Source organism: Podarcis cretensis (genome assembly GCF_951804945.1).
Source record: "Podarcis cretensis genome assembly, chromosome: 2".
Classification (NCBI taxonomy): Eukaryota; Metazoa; Chordata; class Lepidosauria; order Squamata; family Lacertidae; genus Podarcis; species Podarcis cretensis.
In genome coordinates this window covers 24,010,983-24,026,157 of record NC_137171.1, presented here as the reverse complement: position 1 = coordinate 24,026,157, position 15,175 = coordinate 24,010,983, and the positions used below count along the sequence as shown (strand labels likewise).

The 15,175-nt window shown below is 41.2% G+C and overlaps 1 protein-coding gene and 1 long non-coding RNA gene across 10 annotated transcripts in view; one reads left to right on the top strand and one right to left on the bottom strand.

Moving 5' to 3' along the window:
• The window catches only part of CEP112 (centrosomal protein 112), a 210,426-nt gene that overhangs the window by 7,892 nt on the left and 187,359 nt on the right, over window positions 1–15,175 (bottom strand). The window lies entirely within an intron of this gene.
• Window positions 1–15,175, top strand: part of LOC307210110 — a 75,607-nt gene that overhangs the window by 33,416 nt on the left and 27,016 nt on the right. The window lies entirely within an intron of this gene.

Genomic DNA, 15,175 nt, shown 5'->3' with positions numbered 1-15,175 from the left:
TACATTCAATTACTGTATTTTTTGCTCTATAAGATGCACCAGACCACAAGACGCACCTAGTTTTTGGAGGAGCAAAGCAAGAAAAAAAATATTCTGAATCTCAGAAGCCAGAACAGCAAGAGGGATCGCTGCGCAGTGATCTCTTGCTGTTCTGGCTTCTGGGATAGCCGCGCAGCCTGCATTCACTCCATAAGACGCACACACATTTCCCCTTACTTTTTAGGAGGGAAAAAGTGAGTCTTATAGAGCAAAATATATGGTAAGTGGTTATCTCAAGTTGTTTAGAACTGAAATGGTCAACTTCAACTTGTTTTCAGAGTCTTAAATAACGGCTGAAGAATCGTGTCAAAGATGCCAACATGAGCTTTTTACACATGTTGTGTCTCTCCCACCAAAAACTAAGACATAAAAACTGAATAAATTATTGCAGGTATAGTCTCCCCAAACCCATGTGCAGTCACTTCCTGCTCCTACTCACTCAGCACTGAATCTGTTTTTTTTTCAAGGCCTGGCCCACATGCTGTTTTTTCTTCCATCCTTCTCTTAGCAAAGGTGGAGTGCATATTTTTTCTATTACAACGTATCCCCTTTTAAATATATAGAAAAGTTACAAGAACGGTTTTATTGTGTGTGTTGTTTCTCCCCCCTTTGCATCCTGGATATTTTGGGACTGCTTTCCAGTGCTATTAAGTATCCTTCAGTAGAGTAATAAAGCTAAATAAAGCTAAAATAGCGAATGACCTAATGATAGCCAACACAGTATTTTAAAGACATCTCCCTAGCAGGAAAAAAAAATAAACCCTACAAGACACTCCTTGATGCTCCTTCAATTCCCAATCAAATTAATATGGCAGCTGAGCAAAATAATAATAATAATTGTCCTACTGTCCCCACAATGCTTTTAAAGTATAAATGAATAAAAGCAAAAGCCCTCTCTTAAGGAAGGTTTCCCTTCCCTTTTAAAACATCAAATCGTTTTTAAAGATCGTATGAATAGAGGGTTCCTTCGGTGACCTCAAAACTTATGCTAAGATTCAATATTCCATGAGAATTCAAGCTAATTTGAGAAAACTTTTTGGGCATCTTGAAGAGTTTGTGGTGTCTTTCTCTACAGGTAAGAGTGAATAATGCCATGGAAATACAAAGCATTTGAAATATGACTCTTACTGGCATAACTGTTTTTGGGGAAAGCAACAGGGCTGCATCCTGCCTGTGAACGCTTCATCCTTTCGTGCCTACATAGTCATTCCCAGAGAAGAGAAAAAGAAAAGGTTTGGCTTGTAGACTACAATCCTCAGGCCTTACATTTAGGATCTGACAGGAATGTTGGAAGTCAGCTTTGCTGTAGTCAGTTCTTCATCAGTCTCAGATATTCAGAGCAAAACTTTGAAATAAAATGCATTCAAACCGACTACGGTCTGACAGAGTTGTTGCTTTTCAGAACAAAAGGAAGGCCTATGCAACTCTCCCCCTTCCTCTTTGGACAAGTAAGGCTGATTAAGAACATGCCATTCAAAACTTGGCTCACAAGGGATGGATGAGATAAAGGTTCCTCACCCCTTTGATCTGGAAAAGGGGGCGTTTCCTTTTCATGTGTAATAGAACCATAGAACTGTAGCGTTGGAAGGGATCCTGAGCATCATCTAGTCCAATCCTTTGAAATGCAGAAATATGCAGCTGCCCCAAACAGGGATCGAACCTGCAACCTTGGCATTATTAGCACCAGGCTCTAACCAGCTGAGCTATCAAGGCTCTAAAGCAATGGAGGCAATCTAGCTATGCAAACTGCAATGCTCATTCCCATTTCACTGATTAGGAGAAGAGACTCCAGTAGGTTTAGGACACATTATTATTTGAACGGGGGTTGGAATGGATAAAACTGACCAACTAAACGAAATATAGTTGAGTACCACTGCATTCTGAAGTCGAGTGCTAAAACATTTCACAAACTCAAATGGGGCAAATCATCTCATTTACTAATTAATCCGAACATTCTAACATGTAGCAGCATAGAAGTTTGTACCAAATTAGCATGTTCAATGTAGAAATAATTGTTTCTCAAACACAATAAATTATCATGCTCAATAACTACTGGGGTGCCATTCCATTGTGTAAGGAAGGTGTTGAGATGTATAGCTCTGAGCATCCCTTTCACCAGCTGACACAATCACTCATAAAAGATACTGGCTTCGACAAGACTGACAGAAAACCAACAACATACATTAGCATATAAAGTATCACTGAGCTGAACTAAAGATGTATATTGAATTTTTGAAACAACACTGAATTACCTGACAAGCAGGACCAATAATCAAAATGTTGCTCTGTTTTTTTTTGTTTTTGTTTTTTTTGTTTTAAATGCAGAGTTTGGGTTTATACAGTGGTTCTTTTCGGCATGTTCGTGACAGGCTTTGAAATAGCCACATCATAATCGCCTTCCTTCCACCTCTGCTCATATTAAATAAATAGGATGACTTGAGTCACAGTACTCGCTGAATGAGTTCAGTTGCAGCAGCTGCACAACTCTCTTGCCAGTGAGATGAAGAAACACTGAACACTGGATTGAACAGTAATTTGGCAGTTTACTTCAAAGAGAAAATGAAACTTTGGAAGTTGTGTTTAGCAGTTTGTTTGAGGTAGTCAAGGCAAAACAAACAGTTTTAAGCTGAAGCTTCTTTCTGCTTTTAGTTCCTTTCATGAAAAGTGAATGTATCCTATTCCTGAAGAACTATTATCAAATTTGTGAATACTTTCAGTAAACTCATTAACGGACTGTGGAGCTTACTTTTTACATTTAATTAGTTCTCAACAGCATGCCAGACACGATCCAGAAGTGATGGGGTCCTTCCCTGGATGGCTGACACTGTATGTACTTAGACCCAAAGCAAACCTTCAAAAGAAATGTGTGGTAGGATGTATTGGAATGGACTGTCATGCAAGAAGCTTCCCACATGTAGGGCGCTGGCTTATTGGAAAGATTCTAGTCTAATCTTCCCTCTAGTCTTCTTTGTTGTTGGCCAAGAGTCATATATGAAACTCTCTCTCGGCATTGTAAAGTGGTGCAAACTCCATGAGACTATTACGCTTGTTTTCTGAAGGCTTTTAACTGGCTCTAGATTGGTGAAGATGGCAGGAAAGATCAAAGAAGCCGACAAAGGGCAGTGGAAGTGTACAACAGGAAAATATTCCAGGTTTAAAGTGGGCTAAAATTGGTTTTAAAGTGACACTTGCTCATAAGCCTGCTCTGAGCAGGAAAACAAGAGGCCGAAAGCAGAAGACTTCTCTAGAGCACAAACCTCTATTGCACAATTCTTCTTCTTTTTAATAAATAAAATCCCTCAAAACAAACAGAAGAATCGCAAATTAGCAAAGATGTGCAAGAGTGACATTCGTGGACTGTGCCTCGGATGTGTAAAAGGAGATTAGAAGGGAGCTAGATACAAATTGTTGTTACAGCCTACAAACTCACATGTTCTTACAACAGTGTTCATGTGTCATGATGCTTCATGCTAATAAGGTAAAGGTAAAGGGACCCCTGACCATTAGGTCCAGTCATGGCCGACTCTGGGGTTGCGGTGCTCATCTTGCTTTATTGGCCAGCATGACTAAGCCGCCTCTGGCGAACCAGAGCAGCACACAGAAACGCCCTTTACCTTCCTGCCGGAGCGGTACCTATTTATCTACTTGCACTTTGACGTGCTTTCGAACTGCTAGGCTGGCAGGAGGCATATCTTTAAACTACAAACTTGTTACAGTTGCTGGAACGCTTTTGCCCTTTGGACTAAAAATCAACACGCTTAAGAACTTCAAGTAAACTTACTTGAAAACAAAACGAGTTATGATGTACATTTATCTGCAAAACCTATACAATTTATGTTTAATTGTCAAGACTGTGACAGAAGTTAAGACCTACTTGAAGTACCAGCAAACATATTCAAGCGGGGGGAAATCTTGCCAAACATAGTATGATGCAATAAAAAATATAAATGCAAAAGGGAATATGACACTCAGTTTCAATTCAAGCAATAATGAGAGATGTAAATCTTTTGAATGCATGTTAAACAAAAAGGATAGGCAATGAAGTCATAGCAGGCAGGCTTCACATGTAAAGAAGTAGGAGAAAGCACCATGTTAACAGATCTCCCCTTCCTTAGGCCAGTCTTTCCCAACCTGGTGCCCTTCAGATGTTTAGGGAGACAGCTCCTATCCTCCCTTAAAGGTAAAGGTAAAGGTACCCCTGCCCGTACGGGCCAGTCTTGACAGACTCTGGGGTTGTGCGCACATCTCACTTAAGAGGCCAGGGGCCAGCGCTGTCCGGAGACACTTCCGGGTCACGTGGCCAGCGTGACATCGCTGCTCTGGCGAGCCAGAGCCGCACACGGAAACGCCGTTTACCTTCCCGCTGGTAAGCGGTCCCTATTTATCTACTTGCACCCGGAGGTGCTTTCGAACTGCTAGGTTGGCAGGTGCTGGGACCGAGCAGCGGGAGCGCACCCCGCCGCAGGGATTCGAACCGCCGACCTTTCGATCGGCAAGCCCTAGGCGCTGAGGCTTTAACCCACAGCGCCACCTGCGTCCCCCCTATCCTCCCTTATGATGGACCAAATAAGCTGGGATGGATGGCAGCTGTAGTCCTAGACACATGGAGGCCACCAAGTTGAGGAAGGCTGCTTTAGGTTTGACCCAGGGGTTTTATTTATTTATATTATGACTTCTATCAGAGGTCAATGGTCAGAGAACTGTGACTTGACTTATGTACATCCCATTACTGTTGGAGCAACATTTTGTGATTAAAGCTGCACTCCTACACCTGAGATGAAGCCGCACTGAATATTTTGATAATATTACATCTGAGTAAACATGCATAGGATTCGGCTGGAATTTTAACAAGGTGAGGAGCTAGGTCTTGAGCCTACTGAGAACAACAATCATTATTATTATTATTTCTTCCTCCTCCTCCTCCTCCTCCTCCTCCTCCTCTTCTTCTTCTTCTTCTTCTTCTTCTTCTTCTTCTTCTTCTTCTTCTTCTTCTTCTTCTTCTTCCAAAAGTTACAATACAGCTTTGTCTACTGCCATAATATCACAGAATGATCACCTCAATCCCACATCACAGCCATGTTGGCTCGCCAAATACCCTCAATAGGAACCCTATTTCTAAGAGCTCAAAACGCATCTTATACATTATCTAAATGATCTTTTGTCACAGCACCGTAAAATTAAGCCAATATCATCACCATCGTTCAACAGGGTGGCTCCAGATGATCAAAGCACTTCAAAAGTAAGAGAGTGGCCAATCACCAGAATGGCCAACCATCGAGGATGCTGGAAACCATAGTCCAGCAATACCTGGAAGGATACAAGCTCCCCATGACTGACCCAAGGCCACCTAGTGAGTTCATCACATTGGTTAGGTTCTAACTGGGGATCTCCTCATCTATACCTTGGTCTCTGGAACCACAGAGCTCACAGCTAGGAAGGTATACTTTTAATCATTATGCACAATTTGAAATTGATTGATTGATTGATTGACTGATTAGATTTGGATACCGCCCTTCATCCGAAGATCACAGGGCAGTTCGCAACGTATGGAACCATTTCATTTGACCTTGAATACAAGTCTCCTGTCTTGTCTTCTTGATCTTAGTGGTATCTTAAGACATATATGCTGAAGGAGTGGTCAAGAACAGACTCTGCATATGCTCAGAGGCACTCTCCTTTATCATTGCCTCACATGCCCTCAGCAGTACTTGTATGGTATTTGTATAAAACTTTGGCTGTGGGGGTGGCATTGCTCATGTTCTTATGTGATCCCATTTAAGCGTGGTAAAGAACTGTTCTAAATGTGTGATTTCCCACCCTGCCTTCCTGTGTGCATTTTAAAAACCGTGTGGTATTTGAGCTTTTTCAGAATAAATCATCCACTCACTCAGGGTGGGGCTTTTTGAGGGTTTTTTTTTTTATCTAATAAAACATTAAATAAAATGTGTTTGAGTTTGCTTAACATATGGTACACATTTTCTTGAGAAGAAACAAAACACCAGAACAGCTCAGTGTTTTCATTTTCAGGCATTCAGAAAATAAGTGCTGTGTTTTATCAATCTGGTAATTTTGTGGATCTTATGGACTGAAAGGTATCACCTACCTAGGGAGGCTAAAGTAATAGCAAAACTTACACCTCTGTGTAAGAAGTCAAACAGTTGGTTATGTAACAGTGGGGTGGTGATGAAAGGCCCCAGGGAATATCAGCCAAGGGTCTTAGTTTGGGTTGGGACAGCAGCTTGGTTAGGCTGCAACTTTCACAGTATCACATTGCTCTACTGGAGGGGGAAAGATATGATTCCAGAAGTTACTACATTTCCAAAGTATTAACAAGTATTCATATTGGCACAAGTGGCTTCTCTGCTGCCTATTGAGTATCCAGCTCTTTTAAAAGTCTCAAAATTATTTTTTAAATTGTATTAGCTATATATAAAGGTATTGTATATGAAATAAAACTCAGTAAATATATAAAAGACACTGAATCCCGCCCCCTATCCTTATCCAAGGGAAGGAGTACATACAGTATTCGAAATACAGTGGTACCTCGGGTTAAGAACTTAATTCGTTCCGGAGGTCCGTACTTAACCTGAAGCTGTTCTTAACCTGAAGCACCACTTTAGCTAATGGGGCCTCCTGCTGCTGCCGTGCCGCCAGAGCACGATTTCTGTTCTTATCCAGAAGCAAAGTTCTTAACTGGAGCACTATTTCTGGGTTAGAGTCTGTAACCTGAAGTGTATGTAACCTGAAGCGAATGTAACCTGAGCTACCACTGTAATCAGGTAATGCGGTTTGTCTGGGACTGCACCACTTCATAATGCGTGATGTTTGAATGTTCCTCCATGACAGGGGGGAACCCAAACATAACACACACACACACACACACACACACACACACACACGACTCCTTGCCTATAGAAACTAGATTGCCCAGGATTAGAGCATAAATTTGGAGATTTTTTTATTCAGTCATGCAATTCCCCCACCTGCTTTCTGAAGGGGTATGACCCAAGGGCTGCACCATGTGATTTGTCTGAACATGTAGCCTGTCTCCAAGAAAACGTATTATTTTAGTGACTGCTGGTCTTTTCTTTCTAAAACCAGATCACCCACCTGGAAAATCCTCTGTTTGTAGTTAAGCACTTACAGTTTATATAATTCATAACTGCCAAAGAGAAGCAGCCAAGCAAACCTTAGGAAGCAATATGCTACATAACAGCAGCATTCTTGTGATTACGTGAGTTGGAGAGGAATAAAAGTCATCACTCAACACCATGGCATAGCTGTGGTCAGAAAACACTTGCTACTTGACTATTCTGCCAGTGTAAAGAATCCTTCATTGCCTCTGCAGGAATCTTACTGCCAATGAGCTCCTTCTTCTGAAAGAAAATATATTGGTGGCTGAAGGTCTTCTATCATGAGATGACAGATGTGTTGCACAATATGTTTCACAATATGCATCCCTCCTCAAGAAATGAAGGAGGGAGCCTCCATAATACCCTTGGAATACCCCCCCAAACAATATGACCTAGGCAGCCAAAGAACAGTTGCAGAGTTTTACCATAAGAACCTAGGGTTCTACATTTGCTACTGGTGTTGAGTTGGGGATTGCGTTATTTAAGTTTTTCATCTGGCCTCCCCCAAAAGGCTCAGATTATTTCCAAGCAGCCAATCTGTACCAGTATATATTCATTATTAACTATTCACTAGCTCTCAAACTATGTTATCAGTGAAGATAAGCACCAAGAATAGGAGGGTGGTTGGCAGGAGAGAGAGCCATTTCACTTCTCTTAGAGGTAATGAGTTCTGTCTCTCTGTCTTTCTTAGCCACTCTGGGGTAACTGATCTGACAAGAGCATAGGTCAGGGGTGAATTACAATTCCCATCAGCCACAGCAAGCATTGGATGATGGAGGTTGTCATTCAGCAATATCTGGAGGGCAAAAGATTCCCCACACCTCTCCTAGGGCAGTAAGAGACAGGAATGAATGAATCAGTCAAACAGTTCCTTACATGGACAGTTCCTAAACAAGTTCAAAATTAAATGCCCATGTATATAAGATCATAATAGGCAAGGGCATGATCCACCCTCACAACCTGCAGAATGCTCTTGGTGGAGGTAGACTGTACTTCTTTGCAAAGCATGGAAGGCAATGTTTGGGTGCTTGGTCGGGGTACAGTGAGAGATCTACAGACTCCAAATATGGATTCCCATCTAACAAAGAGCTGTTGTGCAGGAGGGAGCAGATCAGGTATTGGAAAACCTGTGTCGGCCCCCCGATGTTCTTGCACTACAACTCCAATCACCCTTGTTCATTAGCCATGCTAGATGGAGCAGATGGCAGTTGGGAATCCAACAACATATGGAGGGGTCACAGTTCCTGACCCGTGAACAGACCATGGCCCAATTCTTTCTCAGTACAGTGGTACCTCGGGTTACAGACGTTTCAGGTTACAGATTCTACTAACCCAGAAATAGTACCTCGGGTTAAGAACTTTGCTTCAGGATGAGAACAGAAATCGTGCTCTGGGATGCGGCAGCAGCAGGAGGCCCCATTAGCTAAAGTGGTGCTTCAGGTTAAGAACAGTTTCAGGTTAAGAAACTGTTCTGAAGGCGAGAGTTAAATAAATTACTTATGCTCTCATGTTATAAGTCCCCTTTTTGGAAAAGGACAGGGAATCAATTTAACTCTCAATTTCAGACAGACATATCATACTGTTCTCCAATGCTTCTCACAGGGTACAGCTGGGGGGGGTGTCTAACAATTTCAGCTAAAATTCCACAGTTGCAGAGAATTTAAAATAGACATTCACTAAAATAAAAACCTGAAAAATATTCTTAATCACGTTCTTAATCATGCGCTACAATCCCTTGTCAACCAATATTATTTCCATCTATATACACGGGAACCTAAAGTCAAGATGCATTACTTGCTCAAGGTCAAAATAAGCAGAGACGCCATAGAAAATCCTTGGCTGGTCACTGTAGGAGGAACTGAGGCTTCATCAGAGAAGAACCGACAAGCAAGTAAACTTGAGAGTGAAATGGTGGCTCAGAATTATAACCAATAAAAGTCATACACTGTTTATTGGCTCAATTAAAACAGGATTGAAATATAGCCCAGTGAAATGTTTTAGGATCAAAGTATAATTTTAAGAAGTGGCCTGTTGGAGAATAAATTATGTCCCAACCAGCTGCAAGTATCATAGAATCCTGGCCTCCTTCCCATCCCACTACAAAAAAGAGAGAGAAAAACCCTACATAGATCCCATACTTTGTATGTGGCAGATTTGGTGATTTAGATACATATTAATTTCAGTTAATAGCTTAGTTACTTTTCTGCATTTACTTTGGACTTAATCTTTTGTTCCTGCCTAAGACATTACTGATTGTCCACTTCTGCTATGGCTGAAGTTGTGTTGTGCAAGCTTTGAGTAGGGCTGCAGACATTAACTTTAAAACACGCCACCACCAAATAGTCATTATTAGCCGAAGTACCAGCTTGGAATAGACAGTCTCCATTGCAGCGTTTATGCTACTAATGTAGGGGTAAAGATCCTTGTTTTTTCTCGATATTTACTCCAGACAGTTTATATATTGCTTGATTGTAAAAACGACGACAACCCTGCTTCCAACACCAGTTTTTTTGCTAATGTACCCTGCAGCAAATCAGCGCTGCAAATATATTGCTGGTTAACAATAGAATTTTTGTCTCCTCTGTTAGCATATGTATGAGGCTTTCAGTAAGAGTTACCCCATCGGTTGAGAAATTCAGCACTACTTCATTAGACAGCTAAAATATTGTTCCTGATGAAGAGCTATCAGGAACCTACCACACTTCTTGTCTACTGATGCCCATTTTTGCATTTGTGTTTCTATTACCACATTTTTTCTTTACTGAATAGCCCAGCTCAGGCAGCCCCATTCTAAACTATTGCAAATAATTCTGCCCCATGAAAGGAGACAAATCCTTCAATTGTTTCTATGGTTCTGCAAAATGATTCATTGTGTAAAAAGAAAAGCTGTATCTTCCAACATGTCCTTTCCTAATAAGGAAAATAAATAACTGAAATTGCAGAACATCTCAACAATGCTGGAACACTGGCACAGTCACTTAATATTCTTATCAAAATTTCACTCTCTTCCTTTTAAGCAAGTTTACTCAGTGCCTTTCAACTTTGTTTACATGCCTTTTCTATCTCCCTTATCCCCTCTTTCCACTTCCTATTTCCAGCTGCTCAAATCACGTTAACTATCTGTTCTTTGCCACGGCAGCTGCACGCTCACCTTTGTACTTTTCTGAGACTGTGCCTGATTATCAAGGTTCACTTCTTTGTAGCTACCATTTACCTCTGTTGGCCTCTTTGGCAATGTTCTGCTTGTACAAGAACTCTCTACCCACTTTGGTATCTTTCCACTTAGATAAAAGGACTGGAAAAAAGGGCTTAGAAAATGATCCTAGCCCTCATTTCCCGTGTTTGGTGATTTTGCTATATACATTCGTTGCAGATTGTGAAATCAAATTGTCCCTGTTGCTACAAAGACACTTAGCAAGCCACTAGTCTCTTGTGTGCTGTTGCTTAACACCAGAGCAGTACACAACAAGACCTCACTCATCCTGGGTGCTGATCTGGGTGTGTTTTTCTGAGACTTGGGTGAGTGCACCGCGCTTACTCAGATACTTTTGAGCAACACCAAGAGAGGTTGCAAGGGCCAGTATGGGAGTGGAGTGTAGCTGAGATCCATCAACTTCCATCTCCATCACCAGGAAACCCCTATCTTGAAGCTGGCTGTGAGGGCCTGCACCTGGTGATTGGCCAAAGACCTCCATGCGCATTTGCGCGCGCGCGCGCGCACACACACACACACACACACACACACACAGGTTGGGAGCCTCAATGGTGCCCCTCTGGAGGCTTCACCCAGGACAAAAAAACCCAGCTAGCCCTCCAATAGCTACAGCGCTGCTAGGGAGGGCTGTTACTAGTGTACCATCTACCCTGATGCCCAGTAGCTTCTCTGACTGAGCTGGTGGAAGTAATCTCAGGAGTGTGCTGGAGGAATTAAGAATGATAGCTCTGGTTGATTTCAACATCTATGTTCTGGCTCAGGACTTCATGGCCTCTATGACAACCATGGGGCTGTCTCAAGTTGTCATCTGTCCTTGACTTGGTCTGGAAATGGGATGGTGGTGGATAGGAAAAATTGGATAGTCAACTTAAGGTTCTACTTTCCTTTATCTTTCACTTATATAGAGTTGTTACAGAAACAAGTTCTACCCAGTAATACAGAATCACAGTATTCATCTAATGAACAATACATGGTTTTCACTTATCCATTAGTGATACTGATGTGAACAGTCCCCTTCCCCATTTTCCCTTCATATAATTTCAATCAATTGGGCTGTTTCCAGTGTCTCTAAAGTTTTAACATAGTCTGAGCCCTCTAGCACCTGACAAGACCAATCTTGAGATCAACCGACAAGTAAAAGAATAGAATGTCTCAGAGAAATTTGATACCTACTGTCTAAACCACTAAAACAGGCAGCAAGAGGATCCATTATAACATAAACATGATGATTTAACTTATTATATCCATAACCTGCGACCAATCACGTTTCCTTTAATAAGAAGATGTGGCAAATGTTCTCTATGATTAGCAACCAAATTTTTCAAAAGATGCATCACTGTTGTGTGAGAACACATTTATTTAATTGGAATAGACACAGACAAGTTAGGCTGAAGACTGTAAACACCCAATGGTCAAAAAAATAAGTTAGAATAATAAACATTCAACTGGCAAACTCAATGTGCCATTGAATCATATTTCTCTTGCAATTATCACTTCTGTTTTCATTTTGCACTGTGGAATGAAATGGAATCAGTATTTTCTAAACAGACTTCACTCTATTTCTAGACAACAACGTATTCAAGCCTCCATTTTCTTGTGTTTGAATTTATTTCAAAATAAATATTAAAGAATGTGAAAATGATAGTGGAACTTATCCTTATTCTTTTAATAATATTCACAAATTATATTTGATTTTCAGTTTGGGACCAATTATCTTCTATTTAAGATGCTTTGGGGACTTGTCCTAGATTAAATGTCTTCAGAGATATAAAGGTGGAGCTACAGAAGGGAGATCTTAGCGATTGTGTACATTCAGGCAGAGATCCCTTTTTGACGAGTGTCTGTCAAAAGTTTTAGCTGTCAAACTTTCCTTCGGTTTCTAGTTTCAGAAGCCACATTTAGGTCTGGCAATTTTGCTTAGCAATACTGCCTTTTTTAGAGATCCATTCTATTAAATTTAACAGAAGTTTAAAAATATTTCTCACATGCACAGTGGGGAAAGCTAATGCCTTGCATGCTGCTAAGATGAAGGCCAAGCAAAAGTGCATTCATCTGAAGAACAAATGACACAATACAATATAGCCATGTCTGCGTAATGAAGCACTAATGGTGTATTCTTCCTAGCAGGGGTGACAGGCATCAGAGAAGCGGCCGGAGTGAAGCAAGGGCTTAACTGTTTACAGCCCTAAACTTTCCCCTCCCTCACCAATGCTTGTAACCCCACCTGTGTTCTGGACTTACTTTGCAGCACTGAAGGAGGCCACAGGGCCATCATTACACATGGCTGAAGAGTAATGTGTAGTTTGCCCTCTAGTGAACTTGTGAGACATGAGCACAAAGTTAGAGAGTTGCCTCATCTAAAAACAAGGCAAACATGAAGAACCAAGATACCACCCAACAGGAAATAATGAGAAACAGCCTTGTGTTTTTAATTAAAAACACAACAATTTTTTTTCATGTCTCATTCATTTGTTTGTTATAGAATCAAAACACAAGAGTTTTCCTTTTAATGAAAAACAGCAGCCATTTAAACCTGCATTTCTCTCACTCAAAACAGACTTGCAAAGGCCCAGGAAATTGCCTTTTGTAATTGTGCCAAGGCAAATTGTGAACCTTTAGAAAATGTGTTATCAAGACAATAATATTTGGTACACTTAGGGGGGAAAGTACTAGGGATGTGCTTTAATTATCATGGCTGTTAATTAGCTGAACTGGAATGGGCTACTATTCTCTCTCTCTCTCTCTCTCTCTCTGTGTGTGTGTGTGTGTGTGTGTGTATGAGACACACAGTCCATTCTACCATTTCAGGATTCTTCAACTTATTCCCATATCATAATGCTGTATGTATATTTTTAGCTTTGTATCACTGAGTGATAGACATCAGATGAACTCTCCAGTGATGCATTATGTGAATCAGCAGTTAGAAACTATAGTAGGGAGGGAGAAGGCAGCTAATAGAAGAGCATCTCCCACAAAATTTGTTTCAAATCCCCATTTTTGTTTTTATTCTCCTCTGCTGAACATACAAAGTATTTGTCATGGTATTAAGGAACACTTTTTACATGTGCTGATTTACTGACCGATTAGGTGGCATAGGACACGGTGGCACTGTGGGTTAAACCACAGAGCCTAGGACTTGCCAATCAGAAGGTTGGTGGTTCGAATCCCCACGATGGGGTGAGCTCCCGTTGCTCGGTCCCTGCTCCTGCCAACTTAGCAGTTCGAAAGCACGTCAAAGTACAAGTAGATAAATAGGTACCACTCTGGCGGGAAGGTAAACGGCGTTTCCGTGTGCTGCTCTGGTTCACCAGAAGCGGCTTAGTCATGCTGGCCACATGACCCAGAAGCTGTACGCCGGTTCCCTCGGCCAATAAAGCGAGATGAGTACCGCAACCCCAGAGTTGGTCATGACTGGACCTAATGGTCAGGGGTCCCTTTACCTTTACCTAGGTGGCATGTAGATGTACATAGGAAACAACAGTGTGCTGGAAGTACACCCAGTGAGCTGTTGACTAGTGTACCTATTCCCCTCCAGGACAGAGCATGGAGAAAATGGGTTGTATCCAGTGTCAAATCATACTCAGAGCATACCCATTAACACTAATAGACATGACTGGCTTAGGCCCATTAGTTTCAGTGAGTCTACCATGAGTAGAACACAATGGGTTTGTGGGTATCACATGACTGTTCACATGCAGTTCAACCCATTTCCAGAATGTTGTGTAACTCCTCCAAGAAAGGGTTGATCAGATCGTCAATGGCAGCCAACCTACACCCTCCCCAGTCAACCACAGCAAACCCCACAAAGCCACTGACTGATAAAAGCAGCTGGGCTCAATCCATCGGAACACATCACAGCAACTTCTCATTTGTTGTACATGCATATAACCTTATTATCAGCCCCGCTACTTAACTCCCATTTGTTATAAAAACGTGTGGACATTTATGTATAACTAAGAATGACAGAAGGAATTATGAGTTATAGGTAGCAGATAAAGATCAGAAAGATGAACGGAATGGGGAAATGGGAAGCCTGCATAAAAATTAAAGTCTTGGCAGAATTTTTGGCAACTTTTAAAGGACACCTAGGATTTATTATGTACTACCTTTCAGCCTGTTCTTTCTCCAAGGATCTCAGGGTGGCATACAACTTTATACCATCCCATCATATTATCATGTTAACTTACTGAGATAAGTTACGTTGAGAAATAGTGATAACTACACAGCTGAATGGGTATTTGAACCAAGCTCTCTCAAGTCCTAGTGTGATACTTTAAACCCCACATAATTCTAGCCCCCGTGCTGTACAAAATGCAAGGATAATAGACTATATGAAGTAGAAGATAATGAATGATAAACATGAGAGTATAAAAATCAGGAATCAGAGAGTTGGTTAATTTCCTTAAACAATGAACCGCTCCCTCAGAAAACATTTTCTCTCTTTTAAATAATGCAAACAGCCACAGCATTACTCATGGAAAAAGAATCTTTCAGATTATCTGATAACTGTTCTTGCAATATAACTATGCAAAGTATACAGAGTTAAGAATGAACAGCAAATATTTTGGCATTGGACCAAAAACTGAAAACTTTACATGTGGGGTTGTAAAGAAAGAAACTTTTTAATCCTCATAACAAGCAAAGGATCCATGGCTAAATATCATGGCTCTAAGAATAAGTATTTCTTTATTCTCTTTTACACTGCAGTATTTCTTGTGTTGCCCACTTCTACATGTCTAATCAGATGTCTAAGTTCAATGTCTCCCCCCCCCCCCCCGGTAAGTGTGCA